Source organism: Apium graveolens, chromosome 6 (assembly GCF_009905375.1).
Source record: "Apium graveolens cultivar Ventura chromosome 6, ASM990537v1, whole genome shotgun sequence".
NCBI lineage: Eukaryota > Viridiplantae > Streptophyta > Magnoliopsida > Apiales > Apiaceae > Apium > Apium graveolens.
Window position 1 is genome coordinate 224,169,699 of NC_133652.1, and position 15,707 is coordinate 224,185,405.

The following is a 15,707-nucleotide window of genomic DNA, read 5'->3' on the forward strand; positions in this document are numbered from 1 at the left end:
GACACCCTCTTTTAGTTTTTACTTGAAAATGGTTTTACTAGAGGTGTCATAGTTAAAACTCTGTTTCATAAAATGCCTAAATCTGATATGATATTAGTTCAAGTATATGTTGATGACATTATATTTGGTTCTACTAATGATGATCTTTACAAGAGATTCTCTAAGCTAATACAGATTAAGTACGAAATGAGCATAATGGGAGAGTTAAACTACTTTCTTGGATTACAAGTGAGTCAAAGGAAAGATGGTATATTCACTTGTGAATCCAAGTATATCAGAGAACTTCTCAAGAAGTAGATTCTGGAAGATTCAACTCCAGTAAAGACTCCCATGCCAACAGCCTCTAAGCTTGATCAGGACAAAACTGGTAAGAAAGTTGGCATCACAAGCTATAGAGGTATGATAGACTCATTACTTTATCTCACAGCAAGTAGGCCAGATATTATGTTTACAACATGCTTATGTGCTAGATTTCAAGCTGACCCAAAAGAATCTCATCTTATAGCTGTTAAAAGAATATTATGGTATCTTAAGGGAACCCCAAATATTGTTATTTGGTACCATAAAGGTACGGGTTTTGACCTAGTTCGCTATACAGATTCAGATTTTGCAGGTTTTAAGATTGACCGGAAAAGTATATCAGGAAGCTGTCAGTTTCTTGGGAGAAGATTGGTATCCTGGCATAGCAAGAAGCAACACTCAGTATCCACATCAACTGCTGAAGCTGAATACATAGCTGCTGGAAGCTGTTGTGCCCAAATCTTGTGGATGAGGAACCAACTTTGGGATTATGGCCTGTTGGTATCGAAGATTCCAATATTCTGTGATAATACAAGTGCAATAGCAATCTCAAACAACCCAGTTCAACACTCAAGAACAAAGCACATCGATATCAGGTATCACTTTATCAGAGAGAATGTCACAAATGGCCCTGTGGAGTTACATTTTGTACCCACAGAGGATCAAATTACAGACATCTTCACAAAACCACTTGATGAAAACACTTTCTGTGGCGCCCTCCAAACCCGGGTCAGAAGTTTGGGGTCCACACACACACTATTTATAACCTGCTTATAACCTGCTTATAACAATAATAAAGATAATAATAATAATAATATGCAGTGACCCTACTTACCAACTACCACGGATCGCAACAGGTTAAAGTATGCACACAAGCCAACCACACTTACTTATATTACAAACCGTTCAAATCCCATATATCCAACTCAGAACTGAGTATTAAACATTATTACAAACTTTTTACAAACTTAAAATTATTCCAAAAGAAGCCTACTAGCTCAACTCGATCAACCTGAACCCCTAGCTCTCGCGCTGGACTGGGGATCCTCGGTACCAACTGGTTCCTTCTTAACTGGAAAAGAACATAAACAACATCGCACAAATGAGCTAACTAGCTCAGCAAGTCACAATGACAAAACTGAGAATAATGATCATCAGGGAAATATGGATACAACATCAAGTGAAAAATGGATTATGATTTAGAATTGGATATTATATTTTCATTTTAAAAACCAAGGTTAGGCTACTAATCAGTCACGCACTAACCCCGAGCAGAGCACACAGCACTGCTCTAACTACTGGATCCAAGACACACATTGGCCTAACTTGACCATTATATGGTCTGACCACGAATCTGGTCCACAATTTTATAAAAACAATCCAATTCTACCATAATAACAGAATAAGCAGTAATAAACAATAAACAGGATCATTAACAACATTGAACGTTCAATAATGAAAATGGTTTCAATCTGTATAAAGATCCATATGGCATTTCCAAAAGTTGGCTGTTAGGTAATGAAAGAATTGGGTAACAAAGGAATCAACATTTCAGGTTTCAAGGATTTGGTCTTTCAAAGCATAAGATACAATGGTTTGAATGTGTAAGCAATTTGGTTCAATGTTTAATATTTAGTTTGTATGTATTTGTGGAGTAGTATCGTATATTTGAGGTTCGTATTTCGGTATAAAACAATCAATGGTATAGAAAGAATCAGGTTTACGGCTCAAGATCAATAACCGGAATCAAGGTTTAGGGTTCAGTGCTTCAAAGCACTTGCAATATAAAACAGGAATATCAATTACTACAATATCTCGAGAAAGTTCAGAACACTTGCCTGGTACTAGCTTACTACACTGCACTTGCTTTCAATCACCACTGTCTTACTCCTTGACTATTTGTTTCCCTTTCCTACGCCTTGCCTCTTCTGCTCATATATCATAAGCATCTATCAATATTTAAGTCATACAATTCTATTTGACACATACTTCTATCTACCCTTCGTTTCACCCAAATCCGATTAACGGATGGAAAGATAAGCAATAAATAAGTAAATATCGAATATACAGACCGACAGTTAACCAACAAGTCACATATAACACATAGCACGTCACATAATCAATAATATATCATTTATAAATAAATCTCGGGTCATAAATAAGCTTTCTGGTATTTAAAATGCTTTTTAAAACATTTTTCAGAATTAAAATGGGTCGTTAAATCAATTTTAGAGTAATAAACAGGGTTCGGTTGGCCAATTCTGGCTTCAAAACAATTTCATAATAATTATCGAGCCTTGAACACAATTTAAAATAATATTTTAAAGCTCGAAACTATTTTTTGGAATTTTTAAATTATTTTTAAATAATTAAATCTAATTAAATAATTAATTAAAATCAATTAATAATTAATTAAATCAATTAATCAATTAATTTTCGAATTAATTGACTAATTAATCAATTAAAAATTAACTAAAATTAATTAACTAATTAATTCAGATTTATTTTTGAATTAAATATAATTTTTGGAATTAAAATAATAATTTTTGGAATTTTCAGAAATTAAAATCGAATTTTTATAATTAAAATAAATAGGAAATATGACTTTTGAATATTTTTAAAACAGGAATCCTATTTTTGCAAATTCTGGAAAGTTCAGGGACCTAACTGTTTCTTCCCCAATAATTCAGGTACTAAACTGTAATTTTACAAGGGTCGCCGGAAAAACGTCGGGGATGGCCGGAGAATACATTCCCGGCATCCTCACCCCACCACAAGCTCCAGATATGATCTTCAGGCAACCAGAAATTGATTCATGCAATCAAAACATAACAATCATCCCTGTTCTGGCCGGAAAATGGCCAAGAACATCGCCGGTTTCCGGCGAATATCAGAAATTTTCAAAACACAACTCCCTTCGATTCAGACATCCTCTGTTAACGAGCTATATACCAATTGATTGCAAATTTTATAAGGAACATAATCCACTATAAATCAACAGCTAATAACCCCTAAATCAAAAAACCCCAAATTTCAATTGAAAACATTAATACGGGTTATAAACCCTTATTTCAAAATTCGAAAATCAAACTCAATTTTGAACATGTTATTGAACTCCAAATTAGACGTATGACATATGAAAATCATCAGGAAAACAAGCTCTACAACATGCAAGCATCAAATCATACAAACAATCATCCGAACAAAAATTCATATTTTTAATAAAATTAATTCAAAAATAAATAATTTTTTAGAAAATAAACCTTGATTTCTGCAGTGATTTGGAACACAGAATCTGATAGAACACCTCAAGACCTTTGGATTGAGTACTCGAGCTTTTCAAACGGACTCCGGTAACACCTCTGATTGTTGGTTTGATTCTCAGAAAGGTTTATGAATATATGAATTTTCTCTGGAAATTTATATAATTACTGACTGCAAATGATTTTTGATATGAAATAAAATACGGTAAAGGCTATTTATAATTACGGAAAATTAGTATCCCGTTGGATAATTCCGGATATAAAATGGTACGTTTATTTATAAAAACTAATCCAAACGGTATCAGTTTTCGGGATAATTATTCAAACCAGTACAATTTGTACTGCGGTCTTGGTCTCAGCGCCTGGTTACACGTACTACGAGGTGTTAATTGGGATAGTTTAATAAAAAGCTCCCGTTTATCGAAAATACGAGTTTTATTGATTTACCGAAACGAATATTGTATCAAAAATGTTGCGCTGGGACCCGCACAGGACAAACCGTACGCCGGATCGAAAAAGTCGAAACATGGAATATGCTCGGAATATTACAATTAGGTTAGGAAGGAGTTCTCGGAAGAGTTTCGGGTTCCAAAAACGTAACAACGGATGACGTCGATTGGTTCCCGTTTTTATAAAATAGATTTTAAATACTCGGAAAAAGATTTTATAAATTTCATATGATCCTTATAAATCCATAAATCAACATAAATATAATTAGGAAGATATGACAATTATCTATATTTTATTTTGGACATATCAAAAATTAAAATACTCAATTAATAATATTTTTAAACATCCAAACACATTTAACACTTAACAATTAATTCAAAGAATAGATACTGAACAAATATATTAATTATTTATTTAGCAAAAATAATTACACGATATATCCCGGATATTACACTTTCTCTAAGTTGGTTAGTGAACTTGGGATGTTAAATCTTTGAAATTAATATATTAGAAGTCAGAAACTGCAATTTTTCTTGGTTAAATTCACTTGTTATTAAATTTCAATATTTTGAGGACATCTGAATTTACATGCCATTACTTATTTCTCGTAATTCAAATATTTATGTGCTTGTATTGAATAAGATATATGTTTTGGTAGATTCTATTGATAAAGCTATGAAATTTAATTTCAGTGGACTGTAAATAATTAATATTTAAAGGGGTCCATTGAAATTAATTTTAAATTGCAGCATAATCATTTTCACAAAAATATGGTATTATCAATTTAATGATAATAATTGTATAACGATGAAAAATAATTGTGATTTATCAATTTTAACATATTTTAAATTTACAAATATTTAAAAGAATATGTTAAAATTGTAATAATAGCAGCACAAAATTCATTTCTTGGAAAATAAAATGAATTATGTGACAACTCTGAAATGATAGAGTGTTAGTGGTCGCCATAGAGAAGACAACTTAGAAATATTCTAAGTACTCCTCCTGTGGTCGCCATAGAGGTAACTTCAAAATATTCTAAGTACTTCTTCTGTGGTCGCCAGAGAGAGGGTAACTTAGAAATATTTTAAGTAAAATCCTTATGTGGTCACAACAGGGGAGATCCTTCTCTACTGGTAGCCACAGGAGAGACCTTCTTCACTGGTCGCCACACAACACTTTATCATTTCGTTGTTTGATATGGTGAGTATATATGTATATACACAGGTCATTGTTATTCAGTTCTATACACGCAGCAACGAGTCGCAAGGGAGAAAACAAAGGAAATTTTTTCAATCGATCGAATCCATAACAAAGTGCTGCCAAATTTTATAATTTTTGATGTTTTTAAAAGCCCAGATAAAAAGGAGTATTTTGATACCAAAATCAACAAGTTTCACCTTGGATTTTCGGAGATCGAATTGACCTAGTTTTTGGTTTAAGGCATTGTTTGGCATAACCTTGTTAATTGGAGTTGATTTCTTTTAATTTTTCCTTAAGGCTTTGTTTGGTTAATTTATCAAGTGTGTTAAAAGTTTGTTCAATTTGTTTTATTTTGTAATTCGATGGGCACAATTTTATTTATTTTAAATCCAAATTTTATTCTCATTTTTAATTAAATGGCGGATAATATTCAAATTCTAAAAACAAATTTTATTTCAATTATTGAACGTGATCCAGTTAAGATGGCCTATTTTGAGACATGGATCTGTTTTATAAATTAACACTCCATTGTGCGCTTCGCAATAACTACTAATGTCAAATTAAATGTTGAGCTTCTCAGGCATGTACACTGAACAACAACAAACTCCTCTGTTTTCTAAATTAACACTCCATGGCCTATTTTGAGACATGGATCTGTTTTCTAAATTAACACTCCATTGTGCGCTTCGCAATAACTACTAATGTCAAATTAAATGTTGAGCTTCTCAGGCATGTGCACTGAACAACAACAAACTCCTCTGCTAACGACCAACCGCCTTTCTCTTTTGTAATTGAAATAAGACCATCAGAATCACATAAGATGATTTAAATGAACACCTTCAGCTACCTCGTGATAACTTTGATGCCATTCCACCTGACTGGGAAATATTCAGTTTCTTCCGAGGTATAAGAAGCACATTAACAGGGAATGACGATTTTCCTAAACACTTCAACACGAGTCATATTCCCAAAGAATGGAATTTGTTCTTCAACATATTATCTCACTGCTTGGCTCCCAAGACTGGTGGATTACATGGACTGACTTATTTCAAACAAATTATTGGTGTTGCTGTCGCAAATAATCTTCGCATCAACTTTGGGCGTATATTCATGAAGTACATTTTGGAGAACTAATCTCAGCATCAAAACTTTATCTTATATACAAGGTTTCTTCAGATTGTGCTCAATGGAAAACTGTCAGAAGCACAAAAGGCATCAACTCATAGTGATATTTGGGAAGATTCCCCTATCATATCCCCGTTGATAGTATCTAATTAAGCTGCTCAAAAGAGGAAACTATCCAAATGCCGACATTGCTTACCCACCGGAATACATGACAGATGTCTTTGCCATTATCAATGCTCAACATGAAGATGAAGAGAATGAAGGTGAGCCTCAAGTTGATGATACACAACAGGAGCACAATGCTCATGAACCTAACGAGAATGCAAATTTAGAAGTAGATCAACCTGAGCCTGAGGATGTTGATCAAGCAGAGGTTGAAGTTGAACCAAAGCAAGAAGATGTACCAGACAATACTCAACAACCTCAACTTACAGCTGCTAGACAACCTTCGGAAGCTGCTGAGTCTAGGCACTCAACTACATCTGTCTACAGACCAGCTTTATCAGGTATGGGTGCATATGCTGTGAGTAATACTTATGAAGCATGCTCTAATTTTATTAGTATAGATTAATTAAATCTTGACACTTATCACACATAGTTGCTTGTTGAACAAGTAGATAGGAGAGGTAGTGAATTTGGTATACCACAAATTCATAACCACCCTCTAGAGCTAAATCAAACACCTTCAATTCTCTTAACCCACACCCTAGCGTACAAGGACCCAATGTATATAGAGGGAGAAACTGCACTAGATGCAGCAAATAAGGAAGGTACTTTGAGAGAACCCACAGCTCTATCTCCAATGAAGAAAAGTAGTATCCCCACTGAGATAACTGTAACCCTCCATGTATCTTCCCAAAAGGATACACTGGCTGAAAAGGCATATAAACAGTTACTGGATCCATCTTCTCAACAAGGTGGGTTTATTAAAATTCGCATGTCGGCCAAGGCATCCTGTGATGAGTCAAACATCCTCTCAGATACTCAAGCTCTTAAAGCTTTAAATCAGTCAATTAGGAGAACTCTATTTGGTGAGAAAGTATTGACGGAAATAGGGCATTCAACCATATTACGGTTAGAATACCCTGTTCAAGGTCCTTCAACAGACCATCTACCTTCACAGCTGTTAGGAGAGAGTGCCTTAATCGCTGCCAAATCTAGCATAACACTTACCTCCCCAGGACTGATAACCCTGGATGCATCTGCGGATAGTGGATCCGACATAGGCGCGGATCGGCAACCCATTAGAAATGAACTAGATTTAACTAGTGAGCCTAAGGGGAATGTATCTTCACAGATACAAGAGGAAGCTGGGGATCAGATGCCAAAAATGACGACCCCAGTGCTCCTACCAAAGATTCTAACTCTGGATGAGTCATCTACTGATGACAGGCAACTTGTCTTGGACAAGGATTGGGAATTGTGAACTCCCATTGCACCACTGCTGACCTCCTTAAGGATGGCTCCAGTGTCTTCTGCAGGTACATTTAGAACGCGGAGCTCTGAGCGGAGTGCACATGTGAGAATGAGTGACACATATCACCCCAAACCGAGTGATAGACTGATGAGTAATACACTGCGAGATGCCTGTGAGACACCTACCATCCAAAATACACCCATAGATCTGTCAAACTATGTCACCAAATCCTACCTTGGAGAACAACTAGCTTTCAAAGACAGTTATCTCAAAGAACAAATGGCTCTTAAGGATCAATATTGAAAGTGTTTGTCCTAAATCCAATAATGTATGATGAGTTAGGAAGAACTTTCTTGTATTCTTATTTGATTTTATTAATATTAATAAAAGACTTGTTTTGGTTTTATTATGGGCTTTATTTATTTCAAGTGTTTTGAATAAGATGTTCCATAGTTTAGAGTAAAGCTTCTAGAATTATAATGAGATTGTAATAGTGAGATCTAGAAGATGATAATTTAGACTTAAACAGTTCCTGATCATAGGATAACTAATCGGAAGTTAGTGAATCCGTAAATATTGGTACATACTATGCTTGCTCCCTTCAAGAAGATGTCTGTTCTCATAGGCATTTGTGTGGTGATACTATAGCTAGTATATAAGTGCTTATTAGGGAATACATTCACTGAACATGACTCGATAAGTTGGACAACTAATGGAGATTACTCACGTGTCAATAGTTATTCACTGAGTGATAGTTGTACAAGTGTCCTTAGACTTGAGATCGTTAAAGTTATCTTGTATATAATGAACTGTGCTTTGGTTTAGTCCTTAGTCTCAAGGACATCCATTAGGTATATTCTAGGAATAAGGATATGTGTATGGAGATAGTTAACGTCAATAGAGGATCTACCCCTTCCAGTATAGGAAAAGAATATCCTATATTATTCTTAGTATGCGAGTTCTGGAATCTCTGGCCAGAGTGTATGAAATTATAAAGGAGTTTCTAATTTGAATTAATATGAACTTTGTATTATGAATAAGAAATCATATCATTAAATTTAATAGGCCTGACACGAGATTCATGTCTTGTATTTAATCAGGATATTATAAGGGTATAAGGAATTCATTATACGGTAACTAGTCACTGACAAGTTCTTGGTATTCTAAGCAGTGAATTCATGTTATCCGGATAGTCATGATATATTGAGGAACATCACTCACGATGTAGAATAAATATAATTAATCAGTTAACTATATTTAATGAATTTTTAGAATTCATATAAATAATAAATAGAAGGTTTATTATTATTTATTTCTACTACAGGCTTAATATTGAACCTACAGGGTTACACCATAAAAAGATTAATTTATTGATGAAGGTATTTTGAGAGAGCAAGTTGTTTTCTAAAGAGTTTAGAAAAATAATAATGATTAAAATAGTTTTAATTATTATTTAAACATTTTATAAGATAAAGTATGAAATATATATAATAATAGATATTGATATATTAATTATATGAAAACCTAGTGAGCCCTATATAAAGAATGAGATGAGAAGGGTTTTGGTATGCACTTGTGTTTTTGTGAAAACTTAGTTGCCACCCTCTCCTTCTTCTTCATCTCTCTCTCTCTCTCAAAAGAAAAGGGCACCACTTTTATAAAGCTTCATCTTTATAAAAGCTTCATCGAAGGATTATTCTTGGTGGATACTAGTAGACACTCTGAGGAGCAACTGCTAGCATCCACTATCATAAAGCTTCGATTTTCAAGGTATGATTACGATTCATCCGCTTCCTTGATTTTATATGTTTTTTTCTGTATGTGTGATACATGGTTTTACGGAATAATTGTTATATCATGCTTCCGCTCGTCCGTAAATTCCTTCATTGGTATTAGAGCCAGGTTCTGCATATAGAGATTCATATAAAAAAAATTCAGATTTTTTATGCATGTATGGATTTATTATGATTTTTGCAAGTTTATTTAGATTTAATTATGAATTAATTCAAAATAATTTTTGCATTGGATTTTGACCACTGATCTAAGTTTTACAAATGTTGTAGATCATCTAGGTATTGTTATTCAGAATTTTGTGATATGTAGATTATTTGTAATGAATTTTTTTTAAAATTCTTTTAATTACAATTCATAAAATAATTATGCATGTGAATAAATATGAATTTAATATTTGCTTCCATCCATTGGCTGACCTTGTAATTCTTGCTACAGTAAATGAATTCGTTAGTTTTTTTTAGGCAATAAATGCAATAACAGTTACAAAAGGGGCCAATAATGATAATAATAATAATAGTTATTATTAATACTACAATAAAAGAATTCGTCAGTTTTTGTTTAGGGATTTATATAATAGTTTTGAACTGTTTATATTCCCAGAAGTGTTTTAAAGCTTGTTTTAATTGTTTTAATTGCTTTTAATTACTATATTAAATCCATACAACAATATATATCAATGTGTGACATAATATTACTTGCATGCTAATTACTTGTTTATTTATTTATTTTTATATATGAGATATATGCCTATGTTTACCATGCGATGATAGATTTAGGTGAACTTAAATCAAAATTAGGCGTACTCTAGAAAATCTAGAATGGGAATCGTTTCTTACCTTAACAATAATATTATGAATACAATCATGAGATTCTTGTATTTGTGAAACACGTAATTAAATATGAATTTTTAATATTGAGAGAAAGGATGATTCTGTCAAAATCGGATTTCGATCTGTACGAAATGGGTATTAAGTGACGTCTCTTGACAATGCTCCCCCCGATCTGGGAATCATCCAATTATCGATTATTGATTTGAAATATTTAATTTAAAAGGAAGAATCTCTTTATAATATGATTATGATTGTAACATAATATAATCCCTCTAAAATTAAATAATATCAAGTGCTAATTGGCCAATGACACAACTGGCTTGTATCGGTCATAACCTTCCAACATGGTAGAAAGTAGTTCTCATTTTTGAATCATTGTCATTTCGTGCTACAGCCGAGGGCTTTGATTTTGAAATAAGAAATACTTGTCTATTGCATAGAGATGTGTACAGTGAATTAGAATATAATGGTCGTTACATGCTACAGCCGTGGGCCGTTAGAGACTGATTCAATTGTATGAAATGTTGGGTTAGACTTGACTTAGAATATTGAGTTTGTCATGCTATAGCCGTGACTCAAATTATTCAAGAGGCTAAATTTTTATTAGGAAATAAATAAGATGTAATTGACAAGAGTTGTCTGCCTATTGAACATTACATGGCGTTTCGTGCTATACTCGAGGTTGTGTGATGGAATGTAGGATCCCTATTCCCACTAGCATTATGAATGCTTAATTTTTCACTTAGGGGGTTGTATAAATTAGATAAACTAGTGGGATCCACTTATGAATAAAGACCCGATTCATATAGTGTTTTGAAATGTAATTGAATATTTGCTAAGTGTTGTTATATGTTTATCATTTACAGATTTACTATATACGTTATGTCTTCTGCACTATCACTCCGGAGCATACTAGATGCTCACAGATTGACTAGTCCTAATTTTGCTGACTGGCTTCGAAACTTGAGAAATGTTCTCAGGGTTGAGAAGCTGGAATATGTGCTTGACTCACCTAAGCCTGCTGAACCTGCTGACGATGCACATAATGATGAACATGTTGTGTATCGTAAGTGGATAGATGATGCAAATGTTGCTCAATGTTTCATGCTAGCTTTCATGAACATTGAGCTACAGAAGCAGCATGAGCATATGGATGCTCACACTATCCTAACGCATCTACAAGAGTTGTATGATGTGGCAGAGAGGACAGCTCGATATGAGATATCGAAGGAGTTGTTCGGCTGTAGGGTGTCCGAGGGATCATCTGTAAATGACCATGTAATTAAGATGATCAATTTGATTGAACGTCTTGGATAATTTGGTTTTCCATGGATGGGGAGCTGACTCAAGACTTGGTCTTGCAATCACTTCTGGGTTCATTTTCGTAGTTTGTTGTGAACTTTCACATGAATAAGCTAGACGTCACCCTGGCTGAACTCCACTACATATTGAAGACTGCAGAATCGATTTTCCCTCTAAGAAGAGTTCTGTTTTTCTAACTGGTGAAGGTTCTAATCCTAAGAAAAGAAATAGGAACCCTCCCAAGAAGTAAAACAAAGTAGGTGAGAAAAGCCGATTCCACCAAAAGTTGAAGACCCCAAGAGAAAAGCTGTTTGCTTCCACTATAATAAGGTGAGGCACTAGAAGAGGAACTGTAATATTTACGTTGCAGAATTGAAGAAGAAGAAGAAGAAGAAGAAGAAGAAGGGTAGTGAGACTGCCGCTTCTGATACAGGTATGTTCATGATTGAAGTGAATATGTCACTAAGTCAAATTTCTACTTGGGTATTAGATACCGCCTGTAGTTCTCACATTTGTAATTCATTGTAGGGACTAAGGAGAAGTATGACTCTCGAGAAAGAGGAGGTGATTCTACGGATGGGAAATGGAGCAAGAGTTGCTGCTGAAGCTGTAGGATCATTTGATTTACATATGCCTACTGGCAAGACAATTATTTTAAATAATTGTTATTTTGTTCCCTCGATTGTGAGGAATATTATTTCTATTCCTAGGTTAGACTTGGCTGGATTTTCGTTTGTTATTCAGAATAATAAATGTTTAATTCTTAGAGATAACGTTCTTTATGGTAGTAGTATTTTAAATAATGGTCTGTATGTATGTGACGTAGAGCATAATTTACTACAAATTGAACACAATAATAAAAGGAAAAGGGATGATGAAAATCTTACCTATTTATGGCACTGCAGACTTGGTCATATTAGTGAAAATAGACTGCGGATATCCTATCCTACATGCGAGTCTTGTCTATTGGGTAAAATGACCAAATCTTCATTTAGTGGACATGGAGAGAGGGCTGCAGATTTGCTAGGATTGGTACACACAGATGTATGTGGACCAATGTCTACGCAAGCCATGGGTGGATTTTCATACTTCATTACTTTTATAGTTGATCGATCTAGATTCGGATATGGGTATTTGATGAAACACAAGTCTAAAGCCTTTGAAAAGTTCAAAGAATATAAGAATGAAGTGGAGAAACAAATCAAACATAGTATTAAAACCCTTCGATCAGATCGAGGTGGTGAATACTTGAATGGAGAGTTTCTAGATTATCTCAAAGAAAATGGTATAGTCTCTCAGTGGACTCCTCCATATACTCCACAGTTGAATGGGGTATCTGAAAGAAGAAATCAAACTTTGTTAGACATGGTTCGGTCCATGATAAGCTATGCAGATCTTCCAGTATTCCTTTGGGGTTATGCATTGGAAACCTCAACATATTTACTGAATAAGGTACCTTCCAAATATGTTCCTCAAACTCCATATGAGATATGGAAAGAAAGGAAATTGAGTCTTAAACATGTTAAGATTTGGCGATGTCCAGCTTATATCAAGAAAGTTGACCCTGATAAGCTGGAATCTCGATCCATAAAATGTAGATTTATGGGATATCCTAAAGAGACTTTGGAGTATTACTTTTACACCGATCATAGGGTATTTGTCTCCAGACATGCTACCTTTTTGGAAAAATAGTTTATCCTTGAAGGAAACAGTGGCAGCAAAATAGAACTTAATGAAGTTCAAGAAGCGCAAACTACTACGGTTCAAAAGGAAACACCTGTTCAGACTGAACAACCTTCTGTGGAACAACCCATCCGTAGGTCAGGGAGAGTGTCTCGCCAACCTGAGAGGTATTATGGCCTTGTCATTGAGAATGACAATGAGTTTTCATTCATTGATGATGACGACCCTATAACCTATAATGAGGCTATGAGTAATATTGACTCAGAAAAATGGCAGAGTGCCATGGAATGCGAAATGGAATCTATATATGCCAACCAAGTATGAACTTTGGTTGAAGCACCAAAGGATGTAAAGCCTATTGGGTGCAAATGGGTATACAAAAGAAAGATTGGAGTATATGGTCAGGTGGAGACCTATAAGGCCAGGATCGTGGCAAAAGGATTCAGATGAAGGCAATGGATTGACTTTGATGAAGCTTTTTCTCCTGTAGCCCTGTTGAAATCAATTCAGATTTTGCTTGCGATTGCTGCTTACTACGACTATGAAATCTGGAAAATGGATGTCAAAATGGCCTTTCTCAATGGGAAACTTGAAGAGGAAGTTTATATGACACAGCCAGAGGGTTTTATTTTTAAAGTGAATTAACACCTAGTGTGTAAGCAGCTACGAACCATATATGGATTAAAGCTAGCTTCTCGTAGATGGAACATCCGTTTTGATGAGAGAGTCAAAGAGTTTGGTTTTATCAAAAATGTAGATGAACCATGTGTCTTCAAGAAGGTTAGTGGGAGCGCGGTAACATTTCTTGTACTGTATGTGGATGGCATACTTCTTATAGGAAATGATATATCGATGCTACAATCAGTCAAAGTGTGGTTATCGAAGAACTTCACTGTGAATGACTTGGGAGAATCATCCCACATTCTCGGTATGAAGATCTATAGAGATAGATCTAGAAGAATGATAGGTTTTACCCAGGGTACATACATCGAGAAAGTGCTTAAAAGGTTTAGCATGGAAATTTCCAAGAGAGGTCTCATACCGATGAGCCATGCAGTATCCCTTTCCAAAAGGATGTCTCCTAAGACACAAGAGGAAAGAGAGCGTATGAGTAAGATTCCTTATGCTTCAGCAATAGGATATATCATGTATGCAATGTTATGTACTAGGCCTGATGTTGCTTACTCAATTAGTGTGATAAGCAGATAACAGTCTGATCCAGGAGAAGACCACTGAAAAGCAGTGAAGAACATCTTTAAGTACTTGCGAAAGACTAAGGATATTTTTCTTATTTTTGGTGGATCTGAGTTAAAAATAGAGGGTTATAATTGAAAGGAATATGTCCTAAGTCCAATCATGTATTAGGATTTAGGAATAACTTTTATGTAATCTGTTTTGATTTCATTGATATTTATAAAAGACTTATTTTGTTTTTATTACGGGCTCTATCTATTTAAGTGTTTAAATAAGATATACCATAGTTTAGAGTAAAGCTTTTATGGATTATGATGAGATCATAATAGTGAGACCTAAAAGATGATAACTCTAAACTTAAATAGTTCCTGGTCATAGGATTACTAACTGGTAATTAATAATCCGCAAAGATCGGTACATACTATGCTTGCTTCATTTTGAAGGATGTCTGTTCTCATAGATATTTATGTGGTGACACTATAGCTAGTATGTAGGTGCTTATTATAGAATAAATTCACTGAACATGACTCGCACAGCTGAACAACTGATGGAGTTCTCTCACGTGTCAGCAGTTGTTCACATAGTGATAGTTGTACAAGTATCCTTAGACTTGAGGTCATCATAGTCATCTTATGTACACTGAACTATGCTTTGGTTTAGTTCTTAGTTTCCAGGGACAATTATTAGGGCTCTACTGGGTATAGGAATTTGTACACGAAGATAGTGTATGATCAATAAAGGATCTACCCCTTCCAGTGAAGGAAGCGAATGTTCAAGGCTGATCCACTTATGCTAGTTCAGGAATCTCTGGCCAGAGTGAATGAAATTAGAAAGGAGTTTCTAATTTGCATAGAACTAATCATAGTAAATGGTAAGCAAGTGATTAAATTAGAAAGACTTGACACGAGATCCATGCCTTGTATTTAATCAGGACATTGTAGGGTAGAAGGAGTTTATTGTACGGTAACTATTCACTGAATAGGTTCTTGGTATTCTAAGCAGTGAATTCATATTATCCGGATAGTCGCGATATGCTGAGAAGTATCCCTCACGATGTAGAATAAATATGATTAATTAATTAATCATATTTAATAAATTAGAGAATTTATATAAATAATGATAAAATAGTTTTATTATTATTTATTT